The 17,766-nt window shown below is 32.7% G+C and overlaps 1 long non-coding RNA gene across 1 annotated transcript; it reads right to left on the bottom strand.

The window, feature by feature from the left end:
* Positions 1 to 5,014: 5,014 nt before the first annotated feature.
* Positions 5,015 to 16,890, bottom strand: LOC105318753 (uncharacterized). Its single transcript, XR_010709540.1, has 4 exons — positions 16,740 to 16,890; positions 6,315 to 6,381; positions 6,141 to 6,201; positions 5,015 to 5,163 (listed from the first exon to the last, which is right to left on the bottom strand). It is a non-coding gene; the product is annotated as an uncharacterized lncRNA (long non-coding RNA).
* Between the last annotated feature and the right edge of the window lie 876 nt (positions 16,891 to 17,766).

Here is a 17,766-nt window from a genome sequence, read left to right as displayed (position 1 = left end):
GCATCGTTAATAATTTTATCCGGATAACTTTGTTTCTTTAGATACTTTTTTAATTCCTGTAATCTCTGTATTTTGACAGACTCGTCGTTAACCATTGTGCATATTCGTCTAGACAGGTTATACGGTATTGCTCTTCTCGTATGCCGTGGGTGACATGAGTTGAAGTGTAAATACTGATGAGTATCCGTTGGTTTGTAGTATACATCCGTCATAATGACTTCGTCTTGTTTCGTCAACAAAATATCTAAAAATGAAATTCTATTCAGGCTTTCGTCCGCTGTAAATTTGATATCTGGATTAAGTTCATTCAATATATTTTTAAAAACTGACAGATTGTTGTCTCCGGAATTCCAAACAATAAAACAGTCGTCCAGGTACTTTTTCCAGTGCTTTGTTATATACATTTCCGTTTCTTCGTTAAATAATCTATTTATTTCCTTATACATTTTCTCTTCCAGGTATCCTAATGTAAGGGTAGCATATGTTGGAGCCATTTTAGTGCCAATGGCGGTTCCTTTAATTTGTTTAAAATGTTTTCCATTGAATGTAAATGTATTATTAGTCAATACAATTTCTGCAGCTTCTAAAATGAATTCTTTTAAAAACCGATTGTTGATTTTTTCAGGTATCCTATTGATCCAATATTCCATCGCTTTAAGTCCCAGAGAATTTGAAATGTTGCTGTACAAATTAATGACATCAAAAGTAATGAACTTGCTATTCTTATTCATTTTTTCATGTAAATGACGGAGAAAATCCAAGTCATCTTTCACGTAGCTTCTAACATCAGTACACAATGGTTTAAGTAGAATGTCAAGTAAATTGCTAAGTCTTTGAGTAGGTGCTGAAGGCCCTCCTACAATAGGTCTGAATGTGATATCATCTGGATGTGGACAACGGATGTATTCAGAACACTGGACTTTGATGGCATCTTTAATTTTTGTTGATTTATGAATCTTTGGGAGACCATAAAAATTGCTTTCTTTATATTCATAATCTGTTAGGTAGTCTTCCTCTTTCTCAGTTAAGCAGGATGTTGTTTTATGTCTTTTTAACAGATTCTTGATTTTCTGCATCGTTTTTTTATCATCATTGGTTGGTATTTCCTGATAATGAACATTTTCGGAATATCAGACACCCGACTGCGGACTGCTGACTGCGGACCGCAAACAAAAGACTGTTCTTGTGGAACGTATCAAAACACGTTTTTAAACTTAATTAGAATTTACCTGTTCACGCCGCCGGTTTTTTTCTCGTTATTTTCTTAGATAAAATTGATACATTAAAGGAAGATTTCGTGCATTGTCAGCTCTATATATTGGGCAAAAAAGGTTTGTGTTTCATAAATATTATAATACGTTTAAAATACTTATAATGCAGTTGTATATGCATAATTTATGCATTTATTAAGAATGGACAAGGTGTTTGCTTAAATCAGAGATGGTATTGTCTACAAACAAGTCCTGCTACAATATCTACAACATATGCCAATTTTGTTCTTGGATGCCGCCATACACTGCTTAAAATTTTATTTTTTTTTTAACTTACAAATTGTTCGTTCTACAAGTGTTCTATAAGATGATACAATTTTATTAAACTTTCGGCGCTTTCTTTGTTCTTGATGATTTCTTGTAACTATTTGGTGTTGAGAAAAGGGTGTTATAATTGAATATCTGTTTGGATATATTTTGTCACCTAAAATGAAACAGTCTAATGGGAAAGGGAGGTCTCTTCCAATTTTGTAGGACATTAAGGAATACTGCTGAGCGTCGTTTTGATGTCCAAGAAACCCACTTTCTAGATGACGAATCAACCCCGAATTGTCAATTATGATTTGTGCATGTAACGCGTGATATTTTCTATGACCAGAGTAATACGGTCTTTGTGGTTCCGTTCTGGGACAATATATTTCGACTGATGTTCCGTCGATTGCACCAACTGCATTTGGTAATTTTGGCCAAATATGTATCATATCCCGCCATTCATCAACTGATGGCCACGTGATAAATGAATTTGCTACAGCATGGAATGCAGGCATTAACTGGTCAATTTCTTCATGAATTGTTGTGGTACTTACATCAAACAGTTGAGACAAGAAATTGTAAGATGGATAACATCTCAACCAAATCATAAATAAAAGCGTACGGTTTTTTGGTGACAGATTATGGCCAGTCATTTTCCTACCCATAGCGTTAGTTATTTTCTGCACAAGGTCTAGAAAAGTTTCAAGACTCTCGCCTGTTATCTCATAAAAGCCATAGGAATGGTCTGAAAACATGCAGCATATATCTCTTCCTTGCCACACACCTGGTTCACCTGTACAAAGACGATGTCGCACATCCACCAAAGGATCAGGTGGGGGTTTAGTGATAATCATCAATATTGATAAAAATTGTTTAATAATGAAACAATCGGGCGGACACGAAGAAAAAGCTGGGAGAGCTGCAACCACAACATCAAAATCCATGTTTACCTGAAATTGAAACAATTCTTAATAAAAATTACCTGTTTTATATTTCTATAGTTTATATTTACCGGGGGATTGGAGGAAGGTGGGGGGGGGGGGTAGCAAGAGAGTTACTGAATCAATTAAAACTATTGGGGTCAATTATCGTTGGTTGTTACTATTTAATGAGAATGTTATATTTGCTAATACATGTACATATAATGTAGGAAGATTACTTGCATTTCATATTATTTGACACCCCCTCCCCCCCACCCCCCTAGGTTTATTTGCTGGTGAGAGTAACCAACGAAATTAATATATTTTTTTAGAAATCCATTTAATTCGTAATTCTAATTTAAGTTACAGTTGGGTCAAGACCCCAATCAATCTTAATGATCGCATTCATTCATTGAATATACTTTTCTATACTATCATAATAAATAAATAATATTACTAATATAATTTAAAACGAAATAAATAATTACATCCTTTGTGTTGAGTTGAACGGATCCTAAAAAGATTAATTGATTGCATTCGTAACCTAATATTATTTAAAATCCTTCACAAAATTAACACCCTTTACTCTAAATACAACCAACCTTTGCTTACATTTTTTATTACTTTTGATATGACCCTTTAGTTTTTTGTTTGTTTGGGTTTTTTTTTGTACCGCTCTTCCTATTCTTTCATTCCGCTCAATTTCTTCCGAGAACACGGACTTACTTAGATATGGATGATTTGCCAGATATCCAAGATGGTAAGCTTTCATTTACATGTAATCTTTTTTATCAATATCTAAATACATATATGTATTTTATTTTCTATTGAAAACGACGTGCATTTCATTTTTATAGTGAACACATGCACAGTACATGTTAAATACATTTAAATAGATATATCATAAAAATGAAAATTGTTCGAAAATATTCAAAACTGTGAATTGTCATATGCTTAAGTTTAAATGATAATAAAATAAAAACCGACCCTCTCTCGGCAACAGTAAAATACAAGTGATTTCACAAGAGAAAAGGCCAATAACTCTTTTTTTTTTAAAGACAAGGCTTCCACCCGAACACCCCTCGCAAGTGCAAACTTGACGGAGGCGTTATCCCTTCATGGTTATCTATCATTAAATATAAAATAATAATTTTTGAAAGACATCTCCTTATTTCAATATATTTTTAACCATAAAAAATTAATAAGCATTGAAGTACATTTAAAATTCTATCAATCATATTTTTCAATTGCAGATAATTTCGAACATCAACAGCCTTTGGTAAATGTAAAACGAAAACGGGTGGTAAAGTTTTGCGATCAGGAAATCCTGTTGATGTTGAGGAGCTACCAGACTTATTGATAACATCCATCAGCTTCCATTAGAAACGCAGAATTTGTACAGTTCCTCTAATGCAAAACAAATAAAAGATAGGCTTTCTACAAAGTTATCTAAATTGCTGTCTGTATCAGACCTCGATATAAAGAATATCACGATCAGGTAGTTTATATATTGTTTAAATAGAACTCTTTGTAATGTTCAAAATTATTTCTAAATAAATGTTCATATAAAATTCAACCAGCTTCAATTTTATAAATATAGTTGATAATTATTTTTGGTTTTTTTTAGGAATGAATTGAAGAAGGTAAGGGACATAGAAATCAAATTAGCACAACCTGTTCATAAAAAACAGACCGGGGTACGTGCGACCACTGATTTGAACGAATTGGATGTAAGATCGCAAATGATGCAAGATCTGTCCTCTTCCGAAGAGGATTTGAATGAGGCCAATTCCGATTCGTCTACGCCTGCTCCTTCAAAATCTGCATCTTTGACCGGTCCGTCTACATCTACGTCTTCATCTTTGCCCGGTCGGTCAAAATCTTCATCTGTGCCCGGTTCATCTAGATTTTCATCTACGCCTGGTACTTCTAGACCATCACCATCTCAAAAAGGAGTTCGCAAACGGCCACTTCTGAGCGTTATGCGGGAAAATCAAGAGGCGTATAACATTTTTATAACAAAAAAAGTACCAAAACTTCTTAAAGCTCTTGGTGTTGACTCTGACGAGTCTGATTAATTTAATAAAACACTTGAAGAACTCGTTTCCTGTATATTTTTTAATTTCATTAAAAAGGGATACATTTCCTCTACTTGTTATAATATGTATAAACAATTTTGCGGTATTTTTTTAAACATTGATAACGTTTCGGTCAAATATGTCGTCAAGTATCATTATGGAATATCTTAAAATTACTTCGAAAACATAAAAAATATTATACATTATTACATGTTATTAATTCACCCATAATATCCCTTACTCAGGTAAACTCGGTTAGGTATATAAAAAAAAATGAAAACTTAATTGCATTATAACTTATTTTTAATTACATGTTCCAAATTGAAGGGCATCGATAGAAAAAAACCCACATTCAACTGGTAGGATTGATAGGTTTTACGTAAAGTCTATAGTAATCTTTATTAAGCAGAATACATGCTATAAAATGTCGAGAGTAATTCAGATAACATATCAATACGTACCCAGTATCTTCTCTTAGAACCGAAACTCGTGTCTCAATCGTTCTCCTTAAAAAGTATTTGAAGTTAAACATGTCAGAATCCGGTATCATTAGCACCATGTTTTCCTCCTCACAAAGTTTGTATGCGGTGTACCAGGTGGCATTTGTAAAATATAGACGATTTCCACAGTCGACACTAGGGCCTAAAAGAATTTTTTTTAATTTAGATTTTCTCTTTATATTTCAATGCAAAATTACCCCCATGGTTGTCCGATCTTATCCCCAGGGATCATAAATCGAACAAGCGTGATTTTACAGTATTTAAGTATGCCTCTATACATGCTTTTGTTGTCGATTGATTTCTGAGAATAATAGTTTTAAATATTTTTCCATATATTCATATTGAATAAATTTAAACCCTATCGTGTCTCTACCTAATTCTCTAGGATCATGATTTGCACAAACTTGAATCTAACCTACCTGACGATGTGTCTCCACAAGTTTTTCTGGGCAGTTGGTTTTTAAGAAGACGTTTTAAAAGATTTTTCCACATATTCTTTTGTAAAATATTGTGGCCCCATCCTATTCCCGGATATCGTGATTTGAACAAGCTTTAATCTACCCAATCTGAGGATACTTCCATATACATATGTTTTAGATTTTTTTGGCAATTTGTTTTTGATAAAAAGATTTTGGAAAAATACTAATTTTCAGTAATTCTTAATTATCTCTCTTTGGAAGAGAGCGTCGCCCTTATTTTAAACAAACTCCCTTTACCGAAGAAAGCTTTGTGCCAACTTTGATTGGAATATGCCAAGTGGTTCCGGAGAAGAAGTCGAAAATGTAAAAAGTTTACAAACAGACGGACGCTGAACAAATACTGATCAGAAAAGCTCACTCGAGCTTTCAACTCAGATGATCTAAATATGATTTCATAAGATAGATTCATTAGTAAATGTGTTTTCAAACATGAACAACTGTTCCTTTGTCAACAAACTAAGATCAAACGAATCACGCTTGTAACGAAGAGAAAAATCGTCTGTCCCTGTCAATTCGTTATAGTTTTATTGTATCAAGTTTACAGAGAACAGTGTTGAAATTTTCAAATTCTACACATGTAACTGCATAGATTAATGTAAGTTTCAAAAATTACACAAATACAAGGAAAGTAAACAAATACCTTCATATCGAACAGACATTGCCGTGTTTACTTGCATCATCAGAACGCACAGGGTCATTTTCTATTAAAAAATATATAAGTGTTACAAGTTTTTTTTTCCAACGAAACGTCAAATACAACTTAACAGTAACCATCAATAAGCACGGAGTAGATATTGGGACAAAAGCTAGTTACCTTAAAGTCCATGATGAATATCTGCACGACAAATAATTAATGGAGTCCAACTGCTTCAAAGTATGTTCTGCGTTAAATAATGCATATTCATTTAATTTAGCTTGCAAACTCATTGCTAACAGCGGCTTTAATGAAACACTTTAGAACAGGTTAATAGCTAAAACATGTTAGATTTGACAACTTGAGATGTGCTTTATTCAATTCCGTAAAAATCTCAAAATCTTCAAAAATTACCAAAATCACATTTTCCTCATGGGCTTATCACATATATTGAGGCGTCAAAATAAGCTAAGCTTGAAATTTTCTTTTTTGTATTACGAAATTTGATTTTTTTTCTTTCATTCATAAAATGACATCAACTACACGGATAAATAATCATGGTTTATGATTTCCATAAGGTAGGTCGCCATTTTAACAAAGCGTCACTGAAAAATAACATTCGTAATTTGTCAATGTAGCACAAACATTCAGTTACAGTTTACGGCTTACTTTTCAAACAGATCCTGATACAAATTCGCAAATATATGGTGTTTCGATGGGGCCACTTTCGCCATTAGGTCGAGGGGCGAAAGTACGAAGGTGCTACGGCGAAGAAGCGAATGTACGAAGATGCGACGGCGAAGCGCGAAAATGCGGAGGCGAAAGTGCGAAGGCGAAGAAGCGATACTACTATCTCACCTTCGCCATCGCAACTTCGCACTCTCGTCTTCGCATCTTCGCACTTTCACCTTCGCTTTTTTATAATTATGGAGCTCTCTATCGTTTAAAGACAATTTTAGCTGTATAAAAGGACATCTGAGGCAGACGATGAACTTTTTAGAATTTATATTCAACAGCCTGCGCAGATCCATTACTTTTTCTAGGGGGGAGGGGTGGATGGATATTTATATTTGTTGGGGATGGGGGAGGGTTCCGAGCCATATTTTGGAGATTTTATTATACGAGGGTCAATCAAAAAATACGAAGACTTTTGTCATAGCTATGTTACTTAACGTCATATCATTATTAAATTTGGTAGACATAATAAAGCGGAAGTTTCAAACAATTTGCAAGAAAAAAAGTTAATAAATTCTTTTATTTCTAAGAATTATTTATAATCTAATCCTGTAAAAATGAGGCCACGGCGCACGGTCAAAATTTGTGTTTTGTCAACAATAAACCATATAATGTTGAAAATAATATCTCTATAATTTGGGCTTAAAACCAAATAATATTAAAACCTCAAATTAAGTATAGTCATGGTATTCTATGTTCCAAATAATGACGGGATATTTTGTTTTGTCTAACAGATATTAGTAACTAAAGACAGATAGTCCTCTATAGAATTGACTAAACAAATCGACGTCACGGCGCAACGAGAAGTACAAACAAAATGGATTTTACTCAGGAAAAAGCCGATATAAGCTATGAAAATGCTCAATGGTGCAAAAGATGAGGCAACAATTATTTGTAAGTTTGTGTTTAACTGTAATAAATTTTGTGGGGGTGGTGATAATTGTATTTTGAATATAAAACAGTCCGCAAGAGAGTCGAATATCTGTAAATATTTGGTCAAAAAATAAGTAACGTCAACCGACGTTCAGGGTTATCCTTACTGTAAACTAAGAGACACACGGTTAGAAAATGAAAACTTTGAAAAACTAACTTATGATTCTCGAACAAATGTGTGCAAATAAGATGTTTAGTGCTTCAGTGCCATTTTAAATTGTAAGGTTAAAGACACAAGAGACTAATCGTGATATAAAGATGGGGTATATCTATAAACTGTACGCGTTTTACGTCATGTTTTGAACGTTACCGTGCGCCGTGGTGACAAAACATGTTGTTTTTAAAAAGGGGTAACAAAAATACCGGTTCATAAAATGGACTAAAACTTTGCATATCAATAACATAAGTGTTGGTGCACAGATTAATTTGTTAAGTATGACTTTCATAAAAAAGATATGATAGACAGCCACATTGTCTTCGTATTTTTTGATTGACCCTCGTATATAATTAATAAAATTAAAGGACTATGTGCGGTATGGTCAAATATCTGCCCCCGATTTCAACCAATTTTTAAATAGTATCGTATAAAAATGAAATCTTCACAAATCATTGTAAAGAGGATGCCTATGACTTTAATCTTGATTTTAGTCATCATTGCTCACTCGCTGTTTATCTATGACGTCACTTTAATGACCTAATTCCCGCAAATTTGCAAACAAATGAAGATATTCTCATTTTTGCTCTTTATTTTGCATTCGGAAGTATAGAGCGCAGGTCTGCTCAAGTGCGATTTTAACATATGTTTTTCTTCAGATAGTTATACATATTATACTAAAAAATGGTACTTGAGCAAGCCTGCGCTCGATGTTTCCCAGTCGAAAAACCATCGGAAAACACCCATATTTTGCTACAAAACATTAATTTATCAAAATAATGCAATATTCATGACGTCATTTCTACATTATGACGTCACTGTGGTGATAACCTTTTACACCTTTATTTTCAATATGATTTTAACTATCTTTCACTGTGGTGATATTTTAAAGCTCTTTCTAAAACTTTGATTTTGGGGGGCAAAAATTGCATAAAACCGCACTTAGTCCTGTTCCGGGGGTATGAGATCTGGGCCCCCTCTCCCCCTTTACTGCATGTATGAAGTTATTAATATTGAATTTTCCGGGGGCGGGCCCCCTCTCCCCCTCGAGATCCATACATCAGCAAGGAGTGTCGCATAATGAAATTAGAATGTTACTGTGTTTGATCCACGGTAAACAGACAGCTGGTAAGTGACAGCTGGAGTCTGAAAGTGCATATGTATACATTATGGTGGATAATACATTTTATATGGAGTATATAACGATTAGACATAACCAGCACTGGTAAACATATATGTCACATATACACATGGATTAATCGGAAAACCTTGGCGAGTACAGTATCTGCATCAAGTTCTACGTAATCGACCGAGACTTTCTGAATGCTATCAAAACAGGTGAAGACGAAAGTGCGAAGTTGCGAAGTTGCGAAGACGAGAGTGCGAAGTTGCGAAGGCGAAGGAGCGATAGTAGTATCGCTCCTTCGCCTTCGCACTTTCGCCTTCGCACTTTCGCCATCGCATCTTCGCACTTCGCCATCGCATCTTAGCACTTTCGCTCCTTCGCCGTCGCACTCTCGCACTTTCGCCTTCGCAACTTCGCACTCTCGCATCTTCGACCTAAAGGCGAAAGTGCGAAAGTCGAAGTGGCCCCATCGGAACACCATACAAATATAATATAACCAAAATTTCGTGTAAGTTATTAATACTTGTAGTCCATTCTCATTTCAAAATCTAACTCTTGCTTTTTTGTCCATTTCGTTCCGTAAACGAAAAAAACTGGTGTCTGAGGAAATCATTATACACTTGAATATTGATTTTGCGATAGTTATTTTTCTGAAAATTCCGCAGTAACTCTTTATTTTCTATCGCCCTGTTTTAATATTTCCAACCGCTCTACGGCTTTATCTTTAACTGAAGTAGTTATATTCGCCGATCTTCAATCTTTATTTTTTAATTGTGCACGTAAGTTTTCTATACTATTTCACTTGATTCCAGTAAAAATTGTTTCCTTATTAAAATAAGTGTTATGTTTATTTATTCTGTTAATCAAATGCATCATTGTTGAAATATTTTTGTTACGTCATGTTAATCAAAGCGGCTTTGTAGATCAACACAAAAAAGAAAGTATGGAGCAACATTATTGCCATTTTACAAAAAATATAAATATAAGAAATCACTTGTTAATATCCCGATCTATATCCAAAAATGATAACTTATTTCTTAAGTATTGACTGTAAGTTAAATAATAGCTCGATTCTTAATCTTTTGCCAATTAAGTTGAAGCTCGGCGAGTCTTCTTTGATTAAAGCAGCTCAACACTTTGGGATAACAAGTAAGTTCAGGTGAGTTGTTTGAAAGATGAGTTTTACATCCCCCCTTTTTAATGCCTTAAATTTGGACCCATGTCTCCGCTTTCTCGAAAGAAGAACCCTCAAGGTTTTTCCAAAATTTAGATTTCAAATCCTGAAAATTATTCAGCTGAGATTAAGCTCAAATTCCATTTCTCGATTAAAATTACCGTAATTCTCAACTGAGCTAAGTAATCACGTCACCGAGTGAAGAATAATCATTGGCAAAAGTGGCCTTTTATAAATTCCCTATGTAGTTCATTACATTTTCAATATCAACAATCATATAATTATATTTAAATATAGACACTTGGATAAAATTAACAAAAGGTATTAAATGTTGATCAGTCATGAAACTTAGCAGTTTGTTGTTGTAAGTTCTGAAATGTTAAACTCAATTACATATTTAATTATTATACAACAAACAAAAAACACATTAATTACATCATGGTAACAAAAAATCATTAGAAAGTAGAATATTACACAGTTACTCTATTTAACACAGACATTTGATTACCCTTTGTTCACATTTTTATGAATAGAGATTCCCGCCTTATTTTTTCTTAATTAAAATAATATTTATGAATCCTATAAAATATTGCATATACGCTGACTACTGGGTGGAATATATCTGAGAAATAATACTACAGACACTAACATACTGCATTTATGATATTTATGTTATTTTAAAATTTTAGATTTGACTCAAGTTTGCTAAAGATAATTTAATTTTTTTTCAAACAGAGTTAAAAAAAACATGAATTAGTCTTTTTTCGATAAATGCAGATATTAGAATTTGTCAACTTTGAGAGAAAAATGCTCAAATTCTTGAGTATAAATTCAGACCTAAGAATGAGATTTGACTATTTTTTTTTCAAGAAAGCCTAAATATTCTATAGTATCTCACCGATCAAAAAGTATGGTGTTCACCATAACACCAGAAGGACGAGTTTCTCTTCGTTGTTGGATGTACATAAGATTGTCCAAATGAAACGCGGGTCAATTTTCAACCCGGGTTAATATTATTTTTTATATAATATTACATCATATTATCCATCCACTAATGCAATTGAAAATGTGTGCAAATGTGTATCATTAGTGGTTGGGTATTACTTATTTCTCATTTGATTCCCATATTATTAGAGGTTACGATTGTTGACTGCTAATGCTATAAATCTGAAATTGTATCATTAGCGGACGGTTAGGTTGCTCGTTCATGATAAAATAATATCTTATTGGTCAACATTCTGACCACTAATGCAACATTTTATCATTAGTGGACAATGTATTATTAGAGTTTGCTACACTACTTAAAACAAGGCTGCTCACGCAATGCTTTAATGTGGCTCTGTATGTTTTTGTCTGTAGCCTTAGTCGGAGCTTTTTCTAAAGTTTTGTACGTGACTGTGTACAATTTAGGACCAAGTTATCAAGGCAGGTATGTTTGTTTTCAATGTTACTTGCGATAAATAATACCTGTAATATCACCTCGTAAGACTGCTCTGATACGATTGCACGTTGTCTGATTATTCAAACCGATATGAATCATTACAAGTTTGGTTCTAAATTACTACGCATATTGGATTTTTTTTGAATGGTTGTTTTTCAAATTGGATATAAGTGATTCCACTTTGTGTGCACCTGCTGCAAGTGAAATTGAAATCAATTCAGGAAGTGTTTATTTCAAATTCAAATGTATTTGGAATTATGTGCCTTAATCATTCGTGAATAACAAATATTTCTTTTGTATTGTTATTTCAAGTTTTACCTGTAGCTGTCCAATAAGTACTGAATAACTGTCCACTATTTAAATAATGGACAGTTTTCCAACTTATTGGACAGCTATAGGTAACTTATTTGATTGTTTCTGTTCTTTTGAGCAATAGAATGTACACAAATAAAAAAGGATGACGTCATAACAATGTTTTAAGCAAACATATAAAATCAGTTTTCCTAGCGTTGTTAAATAAAAATTGTAAGTACAAATTAACAATAACAGTAAACTGATAGAAAGAGAGTAAGATTTCTACGTTAAATTTCAAACAATTGTGCCAGGACTTACCTTAGAATCCTTGATAAATCTTTGCACAACAAAAGCGTATTGGATTGAACGTATTTATCATATATTTAAGTATGCTTTGCTTTATAATTATATGTTTAATATTAATTTAATATAGCATGTTGCAATTTCAGGACACTTTAACAGCACGTACATTGAAACAATTTATTCAAACTCTCTTACTTGCACTGTAACGAAATTCACATGAAATCAAAAATGAATATTTGATATTGCCAAACACAACTCAATGTTTTGTCATATTACTACAGCAAACCTGAGAATTCACAAGCTGTTTTCTCTCATTAATTGTTTAACTCTCATTAAAGCAAAATTAGCATATTCTGTACTCATTCATGTAAAAGTCAATAAAATTTGAACTCAACTAGTGTGCAGTCGTGCAAAAAATTCTTTGAAATACAAGTTGCATGTACGTGTCTTATATAAGAAAGAATGTACTATGTAATAGATTAAAGTGTTAATAAATGAAATTGTCCTTTAAAAACATTGAAAGTAAGTTCAATAATGGTAAATGGTTGGGTATTCAACAGTGTTTTAGATATTAATTATCATTGAGTAAACAAAGCAGTTCAGAGGGGGATAACCTGTCATTATTATCAACATCCACTGACCAAATTCCCTTTACAGCCTAAGCACCGAAGTCTTAACTTTCTCCAAATCGGCTAGATAACAGTCCATCAAAAAACCCTTTGATATACAGGCTGCAGATACGTGTCTAAAATAGACGAAGAATGTACTATGTAAAAGAAAGTGTTATGTTGTAGGGCCCTTTAAAGGTACCCTTTTTTTATTTATTTATTTTTTTTTTGGTTTTATGGGAGCTAACTATTAATAACTTTCCGGTACAGTGAAATCGGAAACATACTGAATAATATGCGTGCCTGTTGTAATAAATGTACGAGTCTTAAATTCTCTTTTCTGTTCTTTTAAGTAAGAACTTATCTAAAATGCATATTTGAGTAAGACATCTATTGCATATTGTGTAAGATGTCAAGCGCCATTTGTTTGTATGCAAATAGGCTTGAAATCGTTTGTTTTATATTTTTATATGATGCACAGCCGGGTCACATGTTGGTATTTCCCGCCATATTTGAAATGTATTAAGCTATTGACAATGATAGATGATTTGACATAATATTATGATATATATATTTCCTCAAAATGTATACATTTAGACACGAATTACTCAGTAAAATTCTATTGTTTCGACTTGCAGTATTAGTTTTCATATTGTCTACCTATCATCCGGAATTCCAAGGTGTTGATTTTTTGTGGTTTTAGATTTACTGTGCGTTTCAAATTTTTATTTAAATATTGTCATTTTGATTTAGAACGTGTTGTAATTTGCAATAGGAAAAATCATAATATCATTCAACCATTATAACATTAAGTTTATTTAATAACCTGTGAATATTTTAGTCAACATTATTCTGTATGTTTTCAACAATTTCTTTTGTTTACCCCTAGACAAGTTAGTATTGAGTAAATGTATTGTAATGTATACATATTAATATGTTTTATGGCGTGACCGTTTGAGCGAGCGTAGAAGAAGGTACTCAACATCTCTTATCACTGTGAAATGCAACTCGTGGACTTGCCTCAACCTAAAAATATTGGCTGTCTCGAAAACTTTTACCACCACACAGAACCCGAAGTTATCAAACATTTATTCAAATTGTCGCGCTCTAGCCTAATATACTTAAAAAAACACCACTAAGCATTAATCAAATTTAAAACAAACTTTAAAAAATATGTTGATAAATACGAAGCATTTTATTTTTTCTAATGAAAATACAATCATGTTTTCTCATTCTTTTACTTTTTAATAGTGATCATTAAAATCAGTAAACAATAAGTTGCTTGTCTGTGTTATTTTTCATTTTGTAACTTGTTGGAAATTAAAGTTTAAATTTTTTTCCTCTGTATCATTAGTTTTGTTTTGAATTTTGTTAAATTTTGTATGCTATATATGCGTTTTAGACAGTTTTTTTTTTTAAATAATTTTTTGTCATCTTTTTAACGTATGTATATCATTGGATTAATATGACAGTAAATTAAGTACAGATGCTTGATCCACCTCTAAGTTTATCGCTGGAAATTGTAGCGTGAAGTCACTGTGTGACGTCATACTTAACTTTCTTTTACGCTCGTAAATTGTCGGATAAATTTGGGGAAGGAAATGGCCTCATATGTCAGGAAAACTTCAGAAAGGTACAGTTGTTTTTACGTAAGCATGTACGAGGGTTGTTCGGAAATTATTGAGACATTTTCTCTTATTCTTTTAGTAAAAAAGATAAACTCTTGAAATTTTACCAAAATGTAAATCAGGATAGAGTTTATCAATGTGAAAAGTTTCTTGTTCATGGCATGAATAGATCATTCCTAGTAAGCTGACCAACGTGCCTTCGTCCTGTAACCCGGCGCAACCGCAAACTTTTCGCAACGTCATTTTAACGCTTCTTATTGCTCCCGTGTTTTAAACACCTTACAAACGAACTGAAATAAGAATTATTCTTTATTTCTCATCTTTTGTTTTAATTTCAAGATGTCATCATTTACATTTTCTCTCATTCTTGTTTTTTTTTATTTTGGAGAAAAAATCAAGTTATTTCTACCCGAAAGTCTAATTACTGTAAATGTATCCTGCAGTCATTGTTTTTTTTTTTTTTACATATTTTAGAACTGTTGACAACAGTTAGTGTGTCAAAAGTTGTTAATTACTCCCTTTGGCCTAATTCTAGTTAAACAATCAGGGAAAAAAAATATGATGAACTGAAGTTCTGTACCTTGTGTTGTCATCGTATAGTTTTTTACGCAATTGCGTGGCTTTAAAAGGTCTTCTTCTGAGATTTCCACCAGTTTAATGGTTTTCGTTGCGCCGCCTTCACGTCAAAATTCAATGTAAAGTCGCTGTCAGATTTTTATTGTTTGGTAAATATATGTGTACCATATCCGCATTTCAACTCGAACATCAGTGAAACTTAATCAACAGTTAGTCGCAAAGAATAGCAAAATGAACATATTTAATTTGATTTCTTTTACCATTAACTGTAATTTTACGGACACTTAGAAAGTAGATGTTTAAGTTGTTTAATCTCCGAGTTCATGGCTGCGCCGGGTACCCCGACCACCGACTTGTTTATCTACTGTCGTAAACAAAATATTAAATATTCTTTTAATATTACTTTGTTTTATTATTTGTTGGTGTTTTTTCAGTGTCTATGGCAATTTTCACCTTAGAAAAGAAAATAATCGATTTGTCTCAAACATTTCCGAACAACCCTCGTATGTGTTGTTTTCTTTAGTGTTTTTAAACGATTTTTTATTGTTAGTTGAAATAGATGTCTATGATTGAGAGGTAAGAATTTTCCTAAGACACACTTCCTGTTCCACCATGTAATCAAAGCGGTCACGGTCAAGTAATCTCAGAGTTTATTATGCTGATGGTCCAGCATTCAAAAGGTTCAAAAGCTCGTCGGTTTATTAGTTTGAAAGTTTATACATTTATACATGTATATTTAATACGTGTAATACATTTAGTAATCAGAAAACCCAAATATCGTTTTTGGGTTTTTTTTTCGGGGGGGAGGGGGGGGGGTCGGAAGAAGATTATGTTTGCTAGGAGGGGATTGGGGGTCCGAAGCTTATAAATTTGAGTTTAAAATGATAAATTTCTATTCAGATTAAAAAGAAAATTAGATTAATATCTACATGCGCTAATCTGTTTGGGGGAGGGGGGGGGTCGGGTTCCGACAGCTTCCGGGAAAATTAAGTCTTATTTCATTCAAATGATAGAACAACATCTACAAATTGGCCTCGACATCCCTCCAAATATACCTGTAAGAACACCTAGTAAGACTACTATGATACGATTGCGTTGTCTTATTATTCGAACTTACCGATACAAATCATTACAAATTTGGTTATAAAATACCCCGAATACGCTTTTACTTTTTCAATAAGTCGGAAATTCAAAGCTTTCTAATAAGTGAAATTTCTTATCTTATTTTTTTAAAAAATGGTGTGGCTATTTGCATTAAAACTGAGTCATTTAAACTGGATCTGATAACACGAGACAAACCTTAAATATTTAAAATATTGTTATAGCAAAAATCACTCATTTAACATGTAAAAGATACCACAGATGACTGACTACTGTGGCAAACTAAATCCCAATATCGAACATACATAATGAAATTAACAACAGGTATCGCCTTTTGAAATTGAAATTCTTAGTAGTGACCTCAATTATATATTTCCCTAACATAGATTTGAACGTTTTTTGAAAATACAAACTTAAGAAGTTTCTGAATAAAAATTGTGAGTACTACGGCAAGTGCAACTTAATAGTAACATTCATTAGCCACGGAGTAAAGTTTACATATAAAAATACTATTAAATGTTACAAAACTTACCTTAAAGTACACGATGATTGTCTGCACGACACAAGATGAATGGGTGCCAAGTACTTTAGAGTATGCGAAACGTTTTGTGTGCTTTGCGTTTTATGTTTTAAAATCATTTATTTTATTTTTTAGATGGTGCAATGCCATTGGTCACAGCAGCTACAAAATCCTTATTCTCATTTCATAATCTGATGACGTAGTACCAGCAGGTATATATTTTAATCGAGTGTTTAATATCGTACTTGCATTTGTCTCTGTAACTAATGAATATTTAATCTAGTCGAAAGAACAATAAACACATTGTCATATTTCTAGAGCGAAACTGATCAGCCGTCTACAGCTCACTTCCCAGTTAAATCTTTAATTATTAAATGAATGAGAGTTTTTTTTCTAGGAATGGAAATTGGTTGCAGAATTGCTAATAAGTCAATTGCAATTTGTTCCGACTGATTGACCGGTTACTTGTAGATCTGTGCCGGATAATTGTTCCAGTGCCAAGGTGGAAAAATGTTGCACCCACTTAAGATGCAGTTTCGAAAAAAAAAACCCATATATACCAATAAACAATAGACCATTGTCTAGAGAGTATATAACCACTTTTATTTTTAGTGTGTTTCGCTGACAAGATATTTACCTTTAAAAAATAATATTCCATAGGAAAATAATGAATCCCATTGAAGAAACGAATCCTATAAATCAACAGGCAAACAGTACTAGTCGTAAATTAATTTTCTATTCCCCAATTTTGCTGTCAACTTAAAAGTAAACAGCAAAGGTAAATCAAAGAAACCCTAGCAATATAAATTCTAAATCTTTCCTTTGAAATATTCATCATATAAATTCGAAGTTATATATACGTAGGTGACATTAAATAACCGTGATTTGTTAAAGATGAATGTGTTTTCTGCTTTTATGTACATGAAAAAGCCATGTAAACGAAACTCTTAACCACAGGAATCAGCATACTGAGATATTGTAGAAATCATTTATATATATATAAATATATATATATATATATATATATATATATATATAT

This window comes from Magallana gigas, chromosome 9, assembly GCF_963853765.1.
Source record: "Magallana gigas chromosome 9, xbMagGiga1.1, whole genome shotgun sequence".
In the NCBI taxonomy this organism is placed as follows: Eukaryota; Metazoa; Mollusca; class Bivalvia; order Ostreida; family Ostreidae; genus Magallana; species Magallana gigas.
The sequence above is the reverse complement of the archived record's forward strand: the minus strand, read 5'-3'. Positions and strand labels throughout refer to the sequence as shown.